This window comes from Sus scrofa, chromosome 15 (genome assembly GCF_054392235.1).
Source record: "Sus scrofa isolate SSC_HxYL_T2T_F1_AM1 chromosome 15, Sscrofa_HxYL_maternal_Yorkshire_Landrace_v2.0, whole genome shotgun sequence".
NCBI classification, from domain to species: domain Eukaryota; kingdom Metazoa; phylum Chordata; class Mammalia; order Artiodactyla; family Suidae; genus Sus; species Sus scrofa.
In genome coordinates this window covers 152,503,849-152,523,935 of record NC_139397.1, presented here as the reverse complement: position 1 = coordinate 152,523,935, position 20,087 = coordinate 152,503,849, and the positions used below count along the sequence as shown (strand labels likewise).

Sequence of the window (20,087 nt, the reverse complement as noted above, 5' to 3'; positions counted from 1 at the left end):
TTTCAAGTAAGCCAGAGATTTTTTTTTTTAAAGAAAGCTGTAAGGTTTAAATGCTCTCTTTTCCTGCACAGTTGTAAATTACTGTTGATTTTTAATTCAATGTGAAATTGTTAGCTAAGGCCTTGGTATCTTCTCAACTATTAGAAAGAAAAAATTCATTTAGGTTTCAATTTAGCAACCTATAGTTTTCTCAAAGCACAAATAAGTGAAAATTCAAGGGTAATTTTAAAAAGAATTCTGTTAACTACAAAATGAGCTACGTAGTGTTTATTGGGAATTAAGGAACAGCTATGAGAACACATTTCCAGTTTTAAAAATTGGTTTTAAAAGACTTAAAGAGACTATCACTTGGGGGAAAACTTGGAAGAGTCTGTTTTTAAAAAATCCGGTCGGCGTTAACTGAGACTACAGCTCTTGACATATTCAAAACTTGGAAGTCACAGAAATGGCTTCTTCCCCCCGAAGATTTCTAGGTGACCATTCCTCGTCCGGCATGCCCAGGTCCCCATGGAAACACGGCTTTTACAGCGCTTTCCTTTTCCGAAGCGATTCGCTGGAGTTCACAAAGAGAACAGCTTTCTGCTCCTCTGCTGCTTAACCTTACGTAACTTTGTCTCGTTGCATTTATTTGCTCTTGGAGCAGTTTGTCTGAAACTCAGTTACCCCCTAATGCCCTGCTTGTTGGGTTCCTGGGACCTGAAACCACTGACGCCTGCAGCCCCTCGGGACAGGGCCGAGGACCCACGGGCTGTCCCCCGGCTCAGACACCCTAGCTCGGCAGATGCAGGTCTGCCGGGGCCTCTGCCCTCTTTTGGACCAAGGATGTCAGTAACACCAAAGCCGACACCAACCCACCGCCCTTGAGCTTTTAATGATACGGAGGGAAGAGTGAGTCTGTTTTAATAGAAATGGGTGAGCCTGCGGCAGGATTTAGAAAGGGACATTTGCTCAGAGCCAGGAAGAGTGGAAGAATGGCAGCCAGGGTGGTAAGTCATCCAATCTGACCCGGAGTTCTGACTCGGGGAAGCGGCCTGGCTTGTGCGGTGGCCGCGGGAGCAAGGAGCCCTTTGGGATACTGAGGCCCGGTGGCCACCGTTACAGAGAGAAAGCCAACAGGTCACACCAGAGATTTGTGACAACCCCTTCCCTGCTTTGCGCCGACACTGAGGAAGCGCAGGAAGTGAGAGGTGGGAGAATGCGCGGCCTTGGGAGGGCTCCCGTCTTAAGGAGACTGGCCAGGGTGCGGCTTGGTGCAGAAGGTGCCAGGCTCCTGGGTGAGCGGCGAAGCCCGTGGTAACCGAAGCATCACGCCGATGGCCTCTGATGGCCGTTCTGTCTGCAGCATACGGTCACCGCTCCCTGAGAATGACCTTTTCAGTAAATCCCCGTCTTCTGTGTTTTCAGATCAAATGCAAGGACGTGTCTTTGCAGGTTCTGGGCCTTTCTGAATCCAGTTCTAAGAGTGGACCGTCATGTCATCCCAGGTGCAGCCGGAGCTGGACCCCAGCAGAGGAGAGCTCCCCGCAGCAAGCAGGGCCTCCAGGCTGCCCAGGGCACCTGCGACCGCGGGGAGGGCTCCTAGACGCCTGGCTGGGAGGGGATGCCCACCCACGCATGGAGGAAAATGTGGCGGCACTGCTTCCCCTCCCTCAAGTTCGCGTGGCAGTGGCTCTCCCCGCACGCTTCAAGAAAACCACGCAAACGGTGGAAAAGCCCTGGGGCCCATGGACAGAGGAAGCAGAGTACGGTCCTCCACACAGTGGAATGTTCTTCAACCTTAAAAAGCGAGGACGGCAGTTCCCGCTGTGGTGCACGGGGATCGGCAGTATCTTGGGAGCACTGGACGCAGGTTCCAGGCCCGGCCTGGCACAGTGGATGAAGGAGCTGCCGTTGCTGCAGCTGTGGCTTAGGTGTACTGCATCTGTGGCTTGGATCCGATCCCTGGGGGAACTCCATATGCCTCGAGGTGCCCCCCCCAAAAAAGCAAGGACATTTGTACACAAGCTACCACACAGCTGAATCTTCAGGATATTGTTCGAAGTGAAATACGCCAGTCGCAAAAGGACAAATAGCGCCTGATTCGACGAAGTCCCTAAAACAGTCAAACTCATGAGGGCAGAAAGTGGAATGGGGCTTGGGGGGGATTCGGGGTTCAGTGGGGACAGTTTCAGTTTGGGAAGAAGAAGAGAGTCCGGGAGACGCTGGCGGTGATGTTTGTACAACGACGGTCACGAGCTTAACGCCCCGGTTGGCAACGTAAAGAGGTTAGGATGCTAAACGTTACATGCTGTGTATATTTTACCACCATTTAAGATGCATTTGGTTTGGTTTTTGGTTTTTTTCTTTTTAGGGCCACACCTGCAGCATACGGAAGTTTGGAGCTGTCGCTGCCGGCCTGCACCACAGCCGCAGCAACGCCAGATTGGAGTGGCGTCTGTGACCTACATGGCCACTTGCAGTAATGCTGGATACTTAACCCACCGAGCAAGCCCAGGGATCCAACCCACATCCTCGTGGATACTGGTCGGGTGCTGAGCCCCCTGAGCCACAGCGGGAACTCCTAAAACACATTTTTAAATATCAAGCTAAAAAAAAAAAGCCGCAGAAACGCGTGATCTGCTTCAGGAGGGCTCAGAGCAGCCACTGCTGGTCACATCTGATCAGGGAGAGGTGGTCACAGAAGCTAAGACAAACTGTCCAGAACCAGACCGGGGGCCTGGGTCCTGGCTGGTGCCCCCCTTTGTCCAGACACCCCTCCCACAAGCGTCCCTTCTGGTCCTGGCTACAGGCTCCGTGCTAGGCCGGGGGGAGAGCTGGCTCAGGAAGAGGTGTGTCTAGAGGAGAGATGAGGGCCCCCCTGCCATGGGACCACCCGGAGCTGAGGCAGCGTCAGAGCCCGCTCTCCGGGCCTCTGCCTGGCCCTCGTCGCTGGCCCTCAGTGCCCTTCCGTTTCCCGCTGTGGCCAGTGAGGGCCCGGAGCTGCCGGATGGCTGGAGCCACTGCTCCCAAAGCCGTCAGCCATCCGCCGTGTGATCTTGGGCCAGACACTTGTATCTCTGAGCATTAAACGCCCTAATTTTTACAGAGGAAGGACTTGAACAGGATCATCTCAGGAATCCTTTCCAGCTCGGACAGCCTGTGATTTTGGACAGTCATGAAGTTCTGAGAAAGAAAAACTCTGACGTTCACACTGTCTCTTTTTGACAGAGGAGGGAGTCCGGAGGTGACGCCTCGCTCGCTCACACATGTAAGAGTGCGTCTGCGTGTGCGTGTGCGTGTGTGTGTGTGCGTGTGTGCATGCCCGGCGTGGAAGAAAGGGTGCTCCATAACGCTTTCTCTAAGGAGGAACCCACTTCTCTGGGGCAAAACTGCAGCCTCCCTGTAACTGGCCTTTGACGTTTTCCATCCACTGTGTGACCACAAGAGGGCGATGCGGGCAGCGGATTTGGTCCGTGCCCATCCCAGCCAGGCTTCTGGTTTGTTCTTTCCAGCGGCATTTCAGGGTCTCTTTCTGGGGCTCAGTGATGCCACGGCTTCTTCAAGGGTTACTGGGAAGGCATATGGAGGCATCTGAAGAGCAGAGACTATTCAGAAATACGATATCTTATAAACCCCAAATAGTTTAACAATGAAATTATTAGCAATGAAAAATTAACAGTGAATGAAACATTCATTTAACAATGAAAGTTGAGCAATGAAATTAGCTATAAAATATTTTAGGGTCAGGGATTGATTTCATTGCCAAGTAATCTAGGAAGCATCCGGGGCACCCCTCAGGCTTGCAGCCTCCGGGGGGATGAGTTTCAAAACCTGGGAAGGGCTCAGGCTGGATGGCCAGACTGTCTTGGTTCAGCATGCTGCCCCGAGTTTGGTTGCATCCCAGTGTGCTCTACAGACTGGATCTGAATCTCTGTGCTGGTGAACCAACTCCGGTAGCCTTAGAAACAGACAAAACTAGTCTGGAAGGGGAGGGAGAGTGAAAAGCTCTTTCCCCAGGCAGACCACTCTCCTGTCTTTGTGGCTTCTGCCCTGGTCCAACCAGCGGGGTTCTTTGCATCCTGTATCCCAGCCCAGCATCCGTACCTGAGGGACACAGAGGCTCCTCTGGTTGGGAGTGTACACTGCGTCCTGCTGATAGGTTATCACCACCCCTCCTTCGAGGCTGACACCTGCTCCCCAATAACCACTCCTGGACCCAAACTGCTTCCAAGATCCCCCGCTTTCAGCCTGGTCATGTGTCCTGCATGAAAGAATGTCCTCAAGGTGGGCTCCTTCTCAAAGGCTGGGCCCATAGTAGCTGAGTAATTGTTGAATCAGGGTGATGTGTAAGCAGTGGTGACCTGCCAGGCACTGTCCTAGGTCTCCCATTTGTGAACCCTCCCTCCTGCTTTTTCCAACTGACTTGTGTTATAACTTTATTTGTGACTGATTTTCAATGACAGCTCACATTTCTGCTTTAACATTCTCTGGTCCTCTTTCCATCCCCCAAACAATTCGAGAACTGTGAAAAGACTAAGACATCGTGTGTGAAACTTACTGCTACAGTGGGTCCCGGCATCGTTCAAGTCACCCTTTTGCCGTGGGTTGAAACAGCCTAGAATTGTGAGGGGCAGGGTGCCAGGTGGAGAATAAAGACATGGTGCAGTTGGGCTTAAGTACAAATTTGTGGTACTTGTACCCCAACCCCAATTTGTCCACACGCACACGTAAATGACTGTTTGCTTCCTCATTGACCAAATAGTTACTAAAAGCCCATAGTATGCAAGACAAAATTGTTAAGCCTTAAGGATATCATAAGAGTAAATTTGATAGGCTCCTTGGCCTCAAGATTTTCATCAAGAAGAAATAAGATACATACAACTCAGACACACGAAAGTGTACACATAGTGATTGCACTCCTAACACGTGTGAAAAATGCCTTCTGCTTGCCTCGTTACTCCCTGGTCAAGTTCACAAACTCATGTGTTCATGTGCTCAACATGCATTCAGTTCTCACTGAGGGCCAGGCATAGAGGCACACCCTGGGTTGCTTAAGAGGAAGGAGAGAAGCCAGGGGATGGAGAGAGCTGAGATGCTGTAAAAGACCTCATCACTTCCTTCCACCTGAAACAAAAATAAACAAAAATAAGACCAAATAGAGGAGTCAGTCATTTTCAAGACGGTGGAATCAAGCAGTGGGGTGGTGACAAAGTGAGGTGAGCCCCATAGCAACCTTGGGCTTTCAGGACACAGCACAGGAAGGGGGATGGGGGCAAGACCCAGCCAACCCCCTGAGTTGAGAGGATAAGGTTGAGAGTTTGGGGGAAGCAGTGCCACTGCATTTTGTGGGGCATCATCCCAAAGAGGAGAACCCTGGAGGTCTGCAGAAGCCACCCTGAGGTATCAGCTGATTTCTGATCAGCAGATGTGTGTGAGGAGAACTACCCAAGACCAAGAGAAGAAGGTGAGCAAGACAGTGCCTGGCACTCTCACACACCTGTCAGATGCCAGCCAGATGGGAGAGCCTCAGAGGGCCCTGAGCAATGACCCCTGCCTTAGTAATGAGGCATGAGTACCCTGCATTAAATGAAGCTCTGGGCCCACCAACAGCAAGACTCAAGAGGATCAAACTGTTTTCAAGAAACTCAACTGCATCCCAGAAGAGAACTCAAGAATATCCACAGGAATACAAAAATACCCTTGGAGTTCCCGTCATGGCACAGTGGTTAACGAATCCGACTAGGAACCGTGGGGTTGTGGGTTTGATCCCTGGCCTTGCTCAGTGGGTTAAGGATCTGGCATTGCCGTGAGCTGTGGTGTAGGTGGCAGATGCAGCTGGGATGCCATGCTGCTGTGGCTGTGGTGTAGGCCGGTGGCTACAGCTCTGATTTGACCCCTAGCCTGGGAACCTCCATATGCCACAGGAAGCAGCCCTAGAAAAGGCAAAAAGACAAAAAAAAAGAAAACAAAAACAAAAATACCCTATGCCCCACAAAATGAAATTCACAAAAGCTGGCATCCTATCAAAAATTATCAGGCAGGCAGAAAACAAAAAGAACCTATAATGAGAAGAAAAATCAGTAAAGTGAAATAAGCCCAGATGCAGATGTTAGAATTAGCAAAGAAATGAAAATAGTTATCATAACTGCATTCCATGTGTTCCAAAGGTTATGTAAGACATGGAAGATATAAAAGCATTTGAAGAAAACTGGAGTTCCTGCCATGGCACAAGGGGTTGAGGATCTGACTGCAGCAATGTGGGTCACAACTGCAGCTCAGATTCAACCCTAGCCCAGGAACTTCGATATGCTGTATGACCATTAAATAAATAAATAAATAAATAATTTAAATTTTCTAAAAATTAAAAAGGTACTTGAAGAAATATGGAAATAGTAATAAAAAATTTCCAAGTTTGATGTGAAAATCATAAACTAAAAGACCCAAGAAGCTCAGTGAATCACAATCATGAGGAATATGTGAAGAAATTTATACAAAATGCATCACAACAAAATTGCACAGAGCCAATAAAGGCAAGAAAATCTAAAAAAAAATGGAATTTTATAGAGAGGGACAAAAATAAGGCAAGAACAGATTTCTCATCAGAAACAGTATGAGTGGGAAAATGGTAAAGCAACAGGCTTAAATTACAAAACCAAAAAAGCTGTCAGCCTAAAATTTTATACCCAGCTATAATATCTTCCCCCAAATGAAGATAAAATAAAGCCTTTTATTTTTCAAAAGAACAAAAGCTAAAAGAAGTGGAGAAATAGAAGTGCATCACTGTACGTTACCCACACTCTACAGGGAATGGCATAGTATCATCGTAAGGTGGATTGTGGTAACTGAAAGACGTCTGGCAGAGACCCCAAGGCAACTGCTCAATAACAAAAGAAGGAGCTATGGCTGATGACCCTTACAAGGGGATAAAATGGAATCATAAAAACCACGCAGTTAATCCCAAAGAGGGCAGATGGGACATTAAAGAACAGATGGGACAGAAAGAAAACCAATAGTAAGAGACAGCCTTAAGGTGAATCATATCAATAGTCATATTAAGTATAAATTGCCTAAACACCTCAATTAAAAGGTGGATGTTGCCATGTTGGATAAAAAGCAAGAACCAAACTCTATGTTGCTCACAAAAACCCACTTCACATAAAGACACAAATAGGTGAAAGGTAAAAGGATGATGAAAAGATATACCATGCTCTGCTGATGCTAATTTACATAAAGCTACAGTGATATTAACATTGGACAAAGTAGATTTCAAAACAAAGAACGCCAACTGGGATAAAGAAAGCTATTTCATAATTATAAAGCGGTCAATTCATCAAGAGGACTTAACCATCCTAGATATTAAAGGTTAAGAGATGAAGATAGTTTATGAAAACTTTATGTCAGTAAGTTCATTGTCTTTGATGAAATGGACCATTCTTTGAAAGACACAAATGATCAGCATTCACTCAGTAATTCTTTTCCAATAACAAATAGAGCTGGTGTTCAAGAAGAAAGTCTCCTAGATCTAAAAAAATGAATTCTGTAAACTTAGAGAAGGACCCTGGGTAGCTGGGTCTGGAGCTTGAAGTTTTTCATTTGCTGTTTCTAGAAAAGGAACCACAGATAACATGAGCTGAAATGTGGGTTATCAACAGATAAAACCCCTTGCCCAAAGTCAGAGAACCAGGCTGCAGAAACAGGATGTCCCCACTCAGTCCAGAAACTCTTTAAGCTCAAGGCTTCCTGGGCACCAGTATTTCCAGAAGGGGCTGCACCACACCCACCAGTCCTGGAACTTCAGATCCCAGATGATCACCTGATGGAAAACTATCGGGGCTTTGTCATCATAAGTGTTCTGAAAAGACCCGCCAGCAGTACAGGAGAAAATACGGAGATGTGAAGGAAAAACATTCTTTCGGAAACAATTCACTCTAGGACAGGTAAGTTAATTTTGGCAGGTGTCCTCTGCAGCCTCAGCATCATTCCGGAAAATACAGTCTCCATGAATAGGAGATGAACAAGTCGATTGCAGACAAGTGCTAGTCCTGCCTGTGGCCCCTCGCAAGTTGGCTCCTTCCCAGCCCCAGGCCAATTGCTACCCTGTTCTCTGTTCTCTCTGAACTTGAACTCTGACCTGGGCTGTGCCTTCTCCAATTTCAGTACTGTTTTGCCAGATCTGTCCAAACCAGACCACGGTGCTACCTCCAACGGGCTTGACCTATGGCCACCAAAGCAGGGGCTGGACTGCCTGCATCTGAGGTCATTGTCCCCAGCCTTCCAGGTGTATGTCTACTGCCTAAGTCTTATTTGGACCATGTTTTTCTGCCAGCAGTGGCCCCTGATCAGTCCCCTAGAAGTCACAGACACAGGGAAGCAGGCATCATGTCACAGCAACGTCCCCAGCTCCTCTCAGCCAGCAGTGGGGTTTCATCTGAAATGTGACTGGGTCAGGCCACCCTGCTGACCCAAGCTCAGGGCCACCTGCCACCCAGAGTCTGAAGCCTGACCTTCTACCCCCAGATCTCTTCACAAAAGGTCCCGCAGTCTTTGGTGCCCCCGGGAGGGGGCAGGGCCAAGACTGGGCCCCTGTCCAAGGCACAGGAGGCCGAGAGGGTTCGAGTGAGAATGAGAGGGCTCAGGGAAAGGGGGAAGGTGGGGACAATTGTCCTGTGTCACGCTAAGTGGAGCTCCCTGGGCTTGGCGGGTGTTGTGCTAAGCCACCACTCTCTCCTCACTCAGCCCCTCCTCACCCAGCCTTGAAGAGGGATGCCCAGCCCTCCCTCGCTCCCACCCCACTTAGCAAAGCTCCTGGTTAATTATCAAAGGACACACCTTTCTCCTCGTGCTCAGGGTTTCAAGGAGCCCCCCCCCCCCCCGGGCGGCTCTGGGCCCCAGGGAAGTGGGAACGACCAGGGCTGATTTGTCTTGGCAGGAAACCAAATTAGCAGAAACCCCGGGCGTGTTTCTCATTAACCAGGCTGTGCCGCCCAGACGCCCATGGTGGGCTCGCAGTGGGGCCGTCATTGCCCACGTGGGGGCTGCCCGCTCCTTGCTCCCGTCTGCAGAAAGCTGCCAGTGAAAGGGACACATTTCCTGAAAAAGAGCAATCTGCTGACACATGATTGCAGAAAGCAAAGGTCTCCTATGACTGAGCGGCCAGAGAAAGGGTAACAGGCGGGCTGACCCTCTGGAATGTTGGCACGGCCCCTGACTTGAATGGAGCTTGACTCTCAGGATGTCCCGGGGCCGAGAAGCCCGAGGTGGACTCGGGTCTGAGGCTCCAAGGCTCCGGGTGTTCTCCGGTGTCTTTGTGGCTTCCTTGCTGTTACGTTGGAGCCACAGGGCAGTGACCCAGGGCAGCTGGCCTTCTCAGAAACCAGCAGAATAGAATCACAGCTACAACTGCCCATGAGAACACGCATTTGAGAGCTCACATGCAGCTTCAAGGTCGAAGGACATCTCTGATGATGTTTGCTCCGCCCAGGGAGGAACTGTGCTCCAAGGGTCTGAACCAACCCCTCCCAGGGGTCCAAGCATCTGGGTAAAGCTGGGCATGGGGCCCAGCTTCCAGGGAGGAAAAGCCAGCTTTGGGGGTGTCGCTGTTCAGGGCCAGTGAGCCAGATGCAGCTCAGGTCAAGTGCCCACGACTCCGTGGCTCTAATGGTCCACGGTTCCTCCGTCCGCTGGCACAGAATGAAAGGGACCTCGATTTCACCTTCTCTCCCCGCCTCCGCCATGTCCCGTCAGTGCCAACGCTGCCCGTCCCTCACCCGCAGAAGCGCCTGGTCCCTTTGCTTCTCGCCACGTCCCCCTCTGCGGCTTGGACAGCAGCACTTTCTGACTGTCCTCCCCACACCGGTTGCAGCCAGGGCGGCTCAGACAGGCAGATGGCAGCCACTGTGCTTATTCCAGACAGGCCAGCATGCCCTGCGCTTAGAGCAAAGCCCAGAAACTTCTTCATCACTGGTAGGACCCCAACCCCCGCTCCGGTGCTGAGTCTGGGACTGTGCTTCCCCCCGGACCCCCCACCTCCCCAACTCCAGGCTCTGCTCCTCTAGATGCCCTGCAGAACCCCCATCCCAGGAGAAGCCCCAATCCCGTCATCCCTTGTCACAGGGCCCTGCTTGTTTCTTGGCAGCAGCTCCTGGCAGTTTATCACTGCTAGTTACTTCTGTAGTAACTAGTCTCGACGTGACCTCTCTGAGAGTCAAGGTCAGAGCTGGTCTATTTCCTCTACCACAGCTGTGACATCCTGCCCTGCATGCAGTCAGCACAACAAAGACTTCTTGATCCAGTGCAGTAATTCCTGCAATAGTCACGTTTATTCAAATCTGTTCCCATGAGTCTCCTCCCCTCAACCTTCTTCAAGGTCACCTCCCCCAGGAAGCCTTCCATGATGTCCTCTGGTCGCTGTGTGCTCTTTCACGTCATGCCTCCTGCTCTTCTGCTGAGCGCCAGACACGGGGGTCCCTGTCTAAGCTCCCACTGGTCACGCAGCACCTGGGATGGGAGACCAGCGACAGACACGTCTGTCTGGGGCCTGGGGAGCCTTCAGCTGCAAAGCTGGCACTTTGCTGAGGCCCGTGGCGTGGACAGGACATTGTCTCTGGATTTCCTGGCCCCTAGAGGCTGTGACTGCCTGGTTTGGGGATGTCAAACGGTCCTGAGGTAGCAGACAGGACCCCGGCTGTCCTGAGCGGTCGCAGCGTCCTGCCCAGCACAGTCTGCCTCTTGCAAACACGTGCCCCCAGAGGCCCGGCTGGGGGGGGGTGAGTCTGGAGGATGCAGGGCACGAAGGCGAGAGCCACGGTGGCAGGGAAGGACCAGCCGGCTGCACCCCGGCAGGCTGCCACGTCTGGGCGAGCTCCTCGGCGACCTTGGCGCTCAGGACCATATCCGTGGGTGACGTTTTTGACCCAAGGCTCTCCATGTGGCTTCTTGATCGGCTGTGATTTCTTCTGAAAACATTTACGGTCCTTTGAAGTATTTATAACTGTGTGGGGGCCGGGGCGAGGGCTCCCTCTTGGCAGTGTCTAGCAGTTTCCACGGCTGGAGTGAGAATCTGGCCTGATGGCCGGGTGGGCGGAGTTGAGGGCCAGAGGTCAGACTCCACTTGGACCCTAATGAACGCTAATGAAGTGATGGCGGGACTCGGTGTTACAGCAGGAAGAGCCAGTTTGAGGGGGAGGGTGCTGTGTGGAAAGAGGCTGAGTGCAAAGTATTCGAGGCCCCAGGTGACACCAAGCGCCACGCCGTCCAGGGCCTGAGAAAGGGGTGAGGCTCTTCCTCATGGCTTCATTCCTCAGAAGAGGCAGGGGACAGGCAGGGCAGGTAGGGTCTGGGTTTTTTTTATTTTTATCCAAGCAGAGTTGATTTGCAATGTTGTGTTAATTTCTGCTGTACAGCAAAGGGATTCAGTTGTACGTATATACACACACATGTCCATTCTTTCTCAGATTCTTTTTTTTTTTTTTGTATTTTTGCCTTTTCTAGGGCCACTTCCCACGGCATATGGAGGTTCCCAGGCTAGGGGTCTAATCAGAGCTGTAGCCACCAGCCTACATCGCAGCCACAGCAACGCAGGATCTGAGCCGCGTCTGGGACCCACACCACAGCTCACAGCAATGTTGGATCCCTAACCCACTGAGCAAGGCCAGGGATCGAACCCGCAACCCTATGGTTCTTAGTCAGATTCGTTCACCACTGCCCCACGACGGGAACTCCTCTTTTTCAGATTCTTTTCCCACATAGGTTATTGGGCAGAGTTCCCTGTGCTGCCCAGCAGGTCCCTGTTGACCATCCATTCTCTATACCTAGTCCCCCTGTGCCCACCCCAAACCCCCATCCATCCCTGCCCCGCCTGTCTCTTTTGGTAACTGTAAGTTTGTTTTCAAAGTCTGGGGTCTGTTTTTAAAGGATGGAAAAATCTTCTACCCCCTTTATCCTTTCTTTTTTTGTTGCTTTTTTTTTTTAATGGTTGCGCCTGCAGCATATGGAGGTTCCCAGGCTAGGGGTCTAATTGGAGCTTCAGCTACCGGCCTACACCACAGCCACAGCAACACCAGTTCTGAGCCGCATCTGTGACCTACACCATAGCTCATGGCAACGCCAGATCCTTAACCCATGGAGCAAGGCCAGGGATTGAACCCGCATCCTCATGGATACTAGTCGGGTTCATGACCGCTGAGCCACAGTAGACACTCCCCTTTTATCCTTTCTTTCAAGATGATTAGGGGATAGATCTTGGGGTGACAGCATCATGTGACAGAGCTTGCCTTCCAGGGGACCGGCGGCAGGTCCAGTGGGGGTGTCCCAGTGCCCTGACACCAACCCCCTTGCCTGGCACCTGCAGCCTTGGTCCCTGCCTACTTCGTGGGGAGCCTGGGGTGGGGGTGGGAAACAAGGGAACTCCAGGCCGGAAACAGCACCTGTTACGGGTTGTCCGGTGTGCCCTCAAAATTCATAGTTGAAGCCCTAACCTCCAGGACCTCAGAATGGGACCTAATTTGGAAGCAAGGTCATTACAAAGGTAATTAGTTAAAATGTGGTCACACTGGAGTTGGGGGGGCATCTAATAAGATGGCAGTCCGGATAAAAAGCGGAAGTTTAGGTGCAGACACATACAAGGGGGGGAGGCCATGTGGAGACGATGACACGGCCACAAGCCAGGGAAACGCCAAGGTCGCCAGCAGTGGCCAGAGCACGAAAGAGCCCTGCACAAGGTCTCCCACACGGGCTCGCAAGGAACCCGCCCTGTGGACACCTTGAACTTGGGCTCTGGCCTCCAGTCTGGGAGACGTGAGCACATCCATTTGGCTCTTCAAGCCACCCAGGGTGTGATGCTTTGTTATTGCAGCCCCAGGAAGGCAACCCACACCCTGAAAGGCCTGGGTCTGACAGAAAACTGCTCACCCATGGTTTCCCCAGGCAGGGAGGACAATTTATTTTTTTCTGACCAATTTTAACTCTATTTTTTTGCCTCAGTGCAGCCTCTTGATGTGCAGTCTCAGTCCCCAGACCAGTCAGTGAGAGCACGGATCCTAAGCCCTAGGCCACCAGGAAACTCACACTCTAATTTTTTTTAAGTGTTGCAGATGTTCAGGCAGAAGGAAAGTGATAACAGGCAGCGATCCAAACCTTCCAAACGGAATGGGGAGTGTCAAACACGGCGACTGTGTGTAAATAGACACTATCCCTTTCTTCCTCTTACCGGTGGTAGTGGTATTTCTACGGCCAAGCCCATGGCATAGGAAATTTCTGGACCAGGGATTGAATCCAAGCCACGGCTGCAACCTATGCTGTGGCTGCAGTGACGCCAGGTCCTTCAACCCACGGCGCCAGGGCTGCGCCTTGAACCTGCCCCTCCGCAGGAACCTGAGCCGCCGTGGTAAGATTCTTAACCCACGGAGCAACAGCGGGAATTCCTCTTATTATTTTCCTGTCTTTAAAATTGCTTAATGTCATTGAATGTCTTACTGTTTCATCCTTTAAATGTTTTAACATCATTCAAACCAATGAACAGCCTCACGGGGGTGTAATAAACAGTCAGCCTGTCATGCCTTTTTCTTGGATGGGGGCCTCGTGGCCACACCGGTGACAGGGTGATGGCAGATGGCTTTGCCAGTGAGGACAGTGATGGGGACAATGGGCAGGAGAGGGGAGCTGGGCAGGGCGATGGTGATGGGCTGGGAAACCGAGGCTGGGAGGGCGGGCAGCAGGGACAGGGCAGAGCGCGGGACAAGGAAAAGTTCCCCTAAAGGCACCTGTCCATGGGCGTGATGAGAACTTGGGTTCTCCAATCTCTCCAACTTCTGTAAAAGAAAAGTCTTATTATCTGCCTCTCGGGATGATACAAGTTCAAGTTAAAACAAACAAACGCCAAGGGCATAGTGTTTCAGATCTGAAAGAACTATGCGCATACAAAGAGAAGCTCCCGTACCGTGAGCTTCCAGGAGAGGCCCATCGAGAGGGCGCGGGAGGACAGGACGCTGAAGAATGAAAAATCCAGCCGGGTCCCCTCCAAATCTGGGTGGCTTACAGTGGTCCAGAGCCTCGGCCCCGCTCTGGGGGAGCGGGGTCCCCAGCACAGTGAGACTCGGACAGCTCTGCTCGCTGCAGAATCTTGCTTCTTCGGTTCCTTCAATCCCGTTTTATCCAGGACAGGCGGTGGGGGTGGGGGTGGGGGGCCGTCAGATGTACAGGATCAAGGGACTTGGAGGAAAAACTAACAGCATTTGACTAAACAGAACAGGGATGTATAACTGCACGATTTTTTTTTTTTGAGCCACACCCACAGCACGTGGAGGTTCCCGGGCTAGGGGCTGAATCAAAGCCGGCCTACACCACAGCCACAGCAACACCAGATCCCAGCCACACCCACAACCTACACGGCAGCTTGTGGCAACACCAGATCCTTTAACCCAGTGAGCAAGGCCAGGGGTTGAACCCGCATCTTCATGGATACTAGTCTGGTTCTTAACCTGCTGAGCCACGATGGGAACTCCAGTAACCGCCTGATTTTAATTCCACTAAAGTTGTGTAGACTCACAAACAAGACCTAGAAGAACACGTCAAACTGTAAACTGCTTGTGATTATGGTTGGCTTTGCTTTTTGCTTCTTGTGGTTTTTTGTTTCCTATTATGCATAAGTTAACTTTTAAGAAACAAATGTTTTTTTAAAAAAAACCTTTAAAAATGGCTTCATTTAAATGTTTTTGATGATGATTTAGCAAGTCAGCTGAGCACTCCTCTGAAAAGCCCCAGCCCAGAGAATTTAATGCATTGATCTAACCTCCATGCAGACTGGCCACAGTCAGTGACCGACGTCTCGCTAGAAAGAGACATGTGCTGTCTTCCGTTGTTCTGAAACCATCTATTCACAAAACCAAGAGGCACAGGCAACAGGATCTAGAAAGTGGAATAACGAGTCACGGACTCTCAGCACATCCGCAGTCCTCTGCACTTCTCTAGTTGGTGTTCTCTGCTGCCCAACTGCAATGGCCATTCGATCCACTAGAGGAAATTTAACTGTCAACTTGCCTACAGCAAGTGATCTCATCTCTGACGAGATCCCTAAAACCTCCCAACCTTGCTGTCTCTTTTTCTTTTCTCTCTCCTTTTTAAATTAAAATCACTTAGTGCATTAACTATCATTTCGTCTACCTCCACAGAGCGTTTCAATTGGGAAATCAAGAGATAACTTTTATAATTAGAATTGTTATCTGCTACGCAGCTCAAAATCTCCAATGCCTACTCTAACACCTTTTTGGTAGATGAATGTAATTCTTTTTGGCACCATGAAAACTGTGAAAGTTCAAAGAACAATACCTGAAGACCGTCTACACTGAAATATACCCTGTTGATCCGTGCATGAATTGTTAAGGCTTTTCAAATCTGAATTTATAAAGTCCATAAAAAGCAAAGATGAATACCCGTTTTCTCATAACCTTCAACTCCACGACTCACAATTGTTTTCTAATAATCTATACGATGCATCGATTTAAACTTCCCTTTCATACCATTTATTGCTACGCTACTCCTTGGGATATTATTTTCAAATTGTCTCCATCGTTAGTCTGAATGATTAAATTTCTGCCTCACATCGAGTTCCACGATACTGGCTGACATTTAAGGACCAGCCTCTCCTCGCTCATCTTCCAGACTGCTTTCTTCTGAAACTTGCCATCATTTTTCACACGCTCTTCCACGCATGACAGGGGTCAGAGCCTGACATGAGAATGTCGCCACGGCAACATAGACTGTCGTGGAGCAAAGGGTGTGGATTTCAGAGACTGCTTTTCATGGGGAAACTCTCACGTGGTATCTCGGCTCAGGGAAGGCAGAGACGACGCCGAGGCTCTTGCTTCCTCTCCTTGACGTTGGCTGCAGACTCAGCAGCACCTCGGGAGGGAGAGAGACAGCCCCTCCTGCAGCCCGGGGCGGCGTCCTTGCAGAGGGCCCGCGGGGAGCTGTCCTCTTCAGCACTACTCTCCCCAGCAAGACGTGGCACCTTGACCTGGATGGAAACCTGACTCTCAGAAGAGGTGGGTAGACAGGACTGTGCCAAGGGTCCCACTGACCCACCCCAGAGGGGCAGCCAAAGGGAAAGCTGTCCTTCTGCTATGGCCACTGCCGGGCTCAGGTCAGCCTGGCCCAAAAATCAAAATTCAAGCAGTCTTGCTCAAAACCATGGGCGGGCTATCCGTACGTGCTGCTTTGCCTTAATGACCTCAATTGTCTGCCTTGTTCGAGAGATGCTGTCACTGTGGCTTCAGCAAGACTGCATTTGGCAGAGCTGCCTGTGAAATCAAGAGACACACAGCACAGGCTTCAAGAGCTTCGGGCGGCTCAACAGTCGGGGCTCACGGTTACACCCGTGCAGTCACACAGGATCAGGGCACCTGTTCCTTGTTTTATAAGCAGTGGCCTCCAATAAAGGGCAGAGGACAGAATGAAAGGATCCAGTTGTGATCAACCTTCAACTGAAAGGTGCATTGAAGTCGTGCTAAACCTCCCCACCAGGTTTAATTTCCAGATACAATTAACAGGAGGAACCTCACAGGTGCTCAGAGGCTTCAGTGTTTGAGGTGAGGAGAAAGAAGGGTGAAAAAGAATAACTTAACACTCTTAATACCATGGAATGAGAAAATACAGCCTGCTGCAGACTGTGAAAGAGCATGTAGTCAACAAACTGTCAGAGCCACATAACGGGCAGTCAGATTTCTCCTTTTTTTTACAATGGAGATTTACAGTGTTTCTCAACTTCTGTTGTGCAGCAAAATGACCCAGCCACACACAGTTCCCTGTGCTGTGCAGCAGGGCCCCATTGCCCAAACATGACAAATGCAACAGTTTGCGTCCACCAACCCCAAACTCCCTGTCCACCCCCTCCCACTGCCCCCTCCCCGGGAAACACAAGTCTATAGGTTTCTCCTTAGTCTACAGTCTGGCAAAGAGGTTACAGCTTTGAGCAACAGCCTATGAGTCCTCACTCTATGCAAGACCCAAGAATAGCCAGCGCCTCTCCACACACAGCCTCGCGGGAGCACAAGAAACACAGTTATGTTGGGGAGACCCCGTGAGCACAGATTCTAATGAGTTCTCTGAACTGCTTCCCATAGTCAAGGGTGGTTTGGATCCTAAGGTAGGGCCCCTCTGAATCCCCAACTACTCTCTCCTACTACCTGCTCTTAATCTCAGAAAAAGAACTAAAAATTTCAATGTGTTTCACCAAGTGTCCATTCAGCTCCTGTTCAACTACACAGGTGACTGACATTCTGGGACATCTTAGGATGGAAGCCATCTTACAGGTCATAGCAAACTTGTCAAACTCCCCCAGAATAACTCCATAAGCCCTGATCCCACTTTATAGATGGGGAGTCCGAGATTCCTCCTGAGGTGAGTGTCTCACTCTTGTCCAGAGTCACATGGCAGGTACACACGCACACTCACACACACAGGCACACGCACAGGAACACACAGACACACACTCACACACACAGACACACTGATACACTGATACACACACTGTTATGTGTGTGCCGACATAACAGGCACACACACGTACACACGATCCCGCCTTGGCCTCCTTGAGTCTTTTCTCGATACAGCAGCCAGAATGAGTCTTTCAAAACTACATCAGATCACATCTCCTGTCTGTTCAAAATGGTCTTATTTGAGAGTAAAAACCAAAGCCCTTGCCAGGACCTTCATGGTCCCCATTAGCCTGGCGCCCAGGCCCCCTCTGCCTGCATCTGCTCTGCATCTGGTTCCCTCTGCAGCAGCCACAACGGCCCCCCCACTGGTCTCAGACTTTCCTGTCCCCTCCCAGCTCAGAGACTTGAACTTCCTAGTCCTTCTGGAACGGTCTTCTCTCAGACATCCAGGTGGCTCCTTCAAGTCATGGTTCAATGTTCGAATGACCTTCCTGAGAATCCTATTTAAAAGTTCCCCTGGGAACTCCTGATGTCCCTTCCCTGTCTTGTTTTAATCCATCTACTTGTCACCTAATTAAATATGCAACTATTTATTTTGTTTTCTGTCTCTCCGTCTTGAATATAAACTCCGTGAGGACATGGCTAGTTTGATGTATACACACACACAACACACACGAGACACACACAGAGACGTATCACCCAGGACAGTGACACTTGGCAATAACGTGCATGAACAAGCATCTGAATATTTATACCCATATAACTGTATGAATGGAAAGATATCATGTGTAAGGAAAGGCAAGATCATGTTGCACATAAACTTGTATATCTTCCTATCTTCATTTAATACTATCTTGGGAGAATTTTTCTCATGTCATTCAATATTCCTCAAGGTTAAAAGTTTCAGGGTGTGTAATCTGTTCCATCATACAGATATGCATAGTTTAACCATTTCCTTACTTTGGAGAATTCTGATTGCTTCACACGTGCAAGTAATTCGGCAAACAATACCCACCCATTCATTCACTGTGTACTGACTCAGTGTTGGATTTATGCCATGTGTGTTCTTGGTCTTGAGGATGCAGGAGCAGCTAGGATTTGGTCCTTAGGCAGGAAGAGAAGGAAAACAGTGTGGTTCACGTGTGGTGTGACAGAAAAACTGAGGCTGTGCACAGAAAACAGTTGTTCAGAGGTTTATTGCACCACAGGTCACTGAGCTCTGGTCACTCTTTTCTGTTTTTCTCTTTACTCTTCAGATGCACTCATTTCTGTTTAACTATCTTCAGGTTCACAAACCTTTATTCTGCTAACTCTGTGCTGCTGCTAAGCCCATCCAGGGAAGTCTTACTTCAGATAAGTCCAGGGAAGTCTTACTTTTCAGTTCTCAGAGTTGTGACGTTCCATATGCTGCCACTATAATAAAAACCTAAATAGGTTACTAATTTGCCCATAAGTTACTCAACCAGCATAGGCAAGAGAAGAGAGTAAAACTGGTTAGACAGACACTCCTATCATCCACTGACTAATAAAAAAGAGGATAAGAGCATCGTCGTTGCTGCTGTTTCACAGGACTGCCCCCTTCTGCATGACACAGCCATGCTGTTCTGTTATGCTATCTGCTATGAAAGGCTGGAGAAAACCATAATGAAATCCAGCTAATAAACGGGGTTGTAATCTATGCATTAAGTCAAATCTCCATAAGACAAATCTCCATAGCTCGACAGATCACCAATAAGACAATAAGACTTTAGTCAATAAGTCTCAATCCAGTGCAGGAATCCCATCTTGGGGCTATCTTGATAATGGGCCTAAACCTCAATGTTCTAATGAAATGAACAGAACCAAAAACAATTTATGACATATTTTACATATTTTATAATAAACAATATACTAGGGAAGACAGTAGACAATGGCTTAGCCTGCACTTTGAATGTGCCCTGCAAATATTGCCAGATGCTACCATGTCAACACAAAACATGGTGAGAAGACATAACCCATACAAGAAAGCAGCCCCTGTAAAAGCAAAAAGAGTGTTACTGCCAGTAAAACACTGACTAACAATAGTGAATCTTCCATGATTCTTTGCAGTCTGTGCGTCCTTCTGAAATTTCCTTCTTCTCTGAGATCTTCTCTGAGCTTTCCACTCAAAACTAGTTTTCTAATACAAAAAGTTTGTGTTTCTTCTCGTAACTATAATCCAGAGTGCATGCTGAAGCCTTCAGCATTGACTTAGTAAGAACTTTTTACCCCCAGACCAAAACAGAACAAGGCTTCCTCCCCATGTCTCCCACATGCCCACAGCAGCTGTGCGGGGCTGGCTGGTAAACTGAGGTGGTGCTGGGGGGCCAAAGCCTTGTCAGGTCCAAGTTGGACCACTGTCCCACGTTTTCTCCTTCCAGGTAATTTTAGACACAACTGCCTTAATCTTCCTTGCCTCTGTCCCTGTGGATCCCAAGTACCTCAGCTGGCATCCTGTTCTTTGTTAAGATAAAACCGAAAGCGGGCAGGTGGGCTTGAAGCATGGGAAGGAACACGTTTACTGTTTCCAAGGGCTAATATTAATTATCCGCCAACTCTCCCCCAAAGAGGAAAAATGCCTTTGAGGCCATGAATGTGTGAGAAATCCCCCCAAAGAAAGACGGGTGTGAGTGACATTTCCCTTTTCTATTGTTTAAA

At 49.6% G+C, this 20,087-nt stretch overlaps 1 long non-coding RNA gene across 2 annotated transcripts in view; it reads right to left on the bottom strand.

Moving 5' to 3' along the window:
• LOC146396236 (uncharacterized) overlaps positions 1-20,087 on the bottom strand; it is a 160,918-nt gene that overhangs the window by 22,570 nt on the left and 118,261 nt on the right. The window lies entirely within an intron of this gene.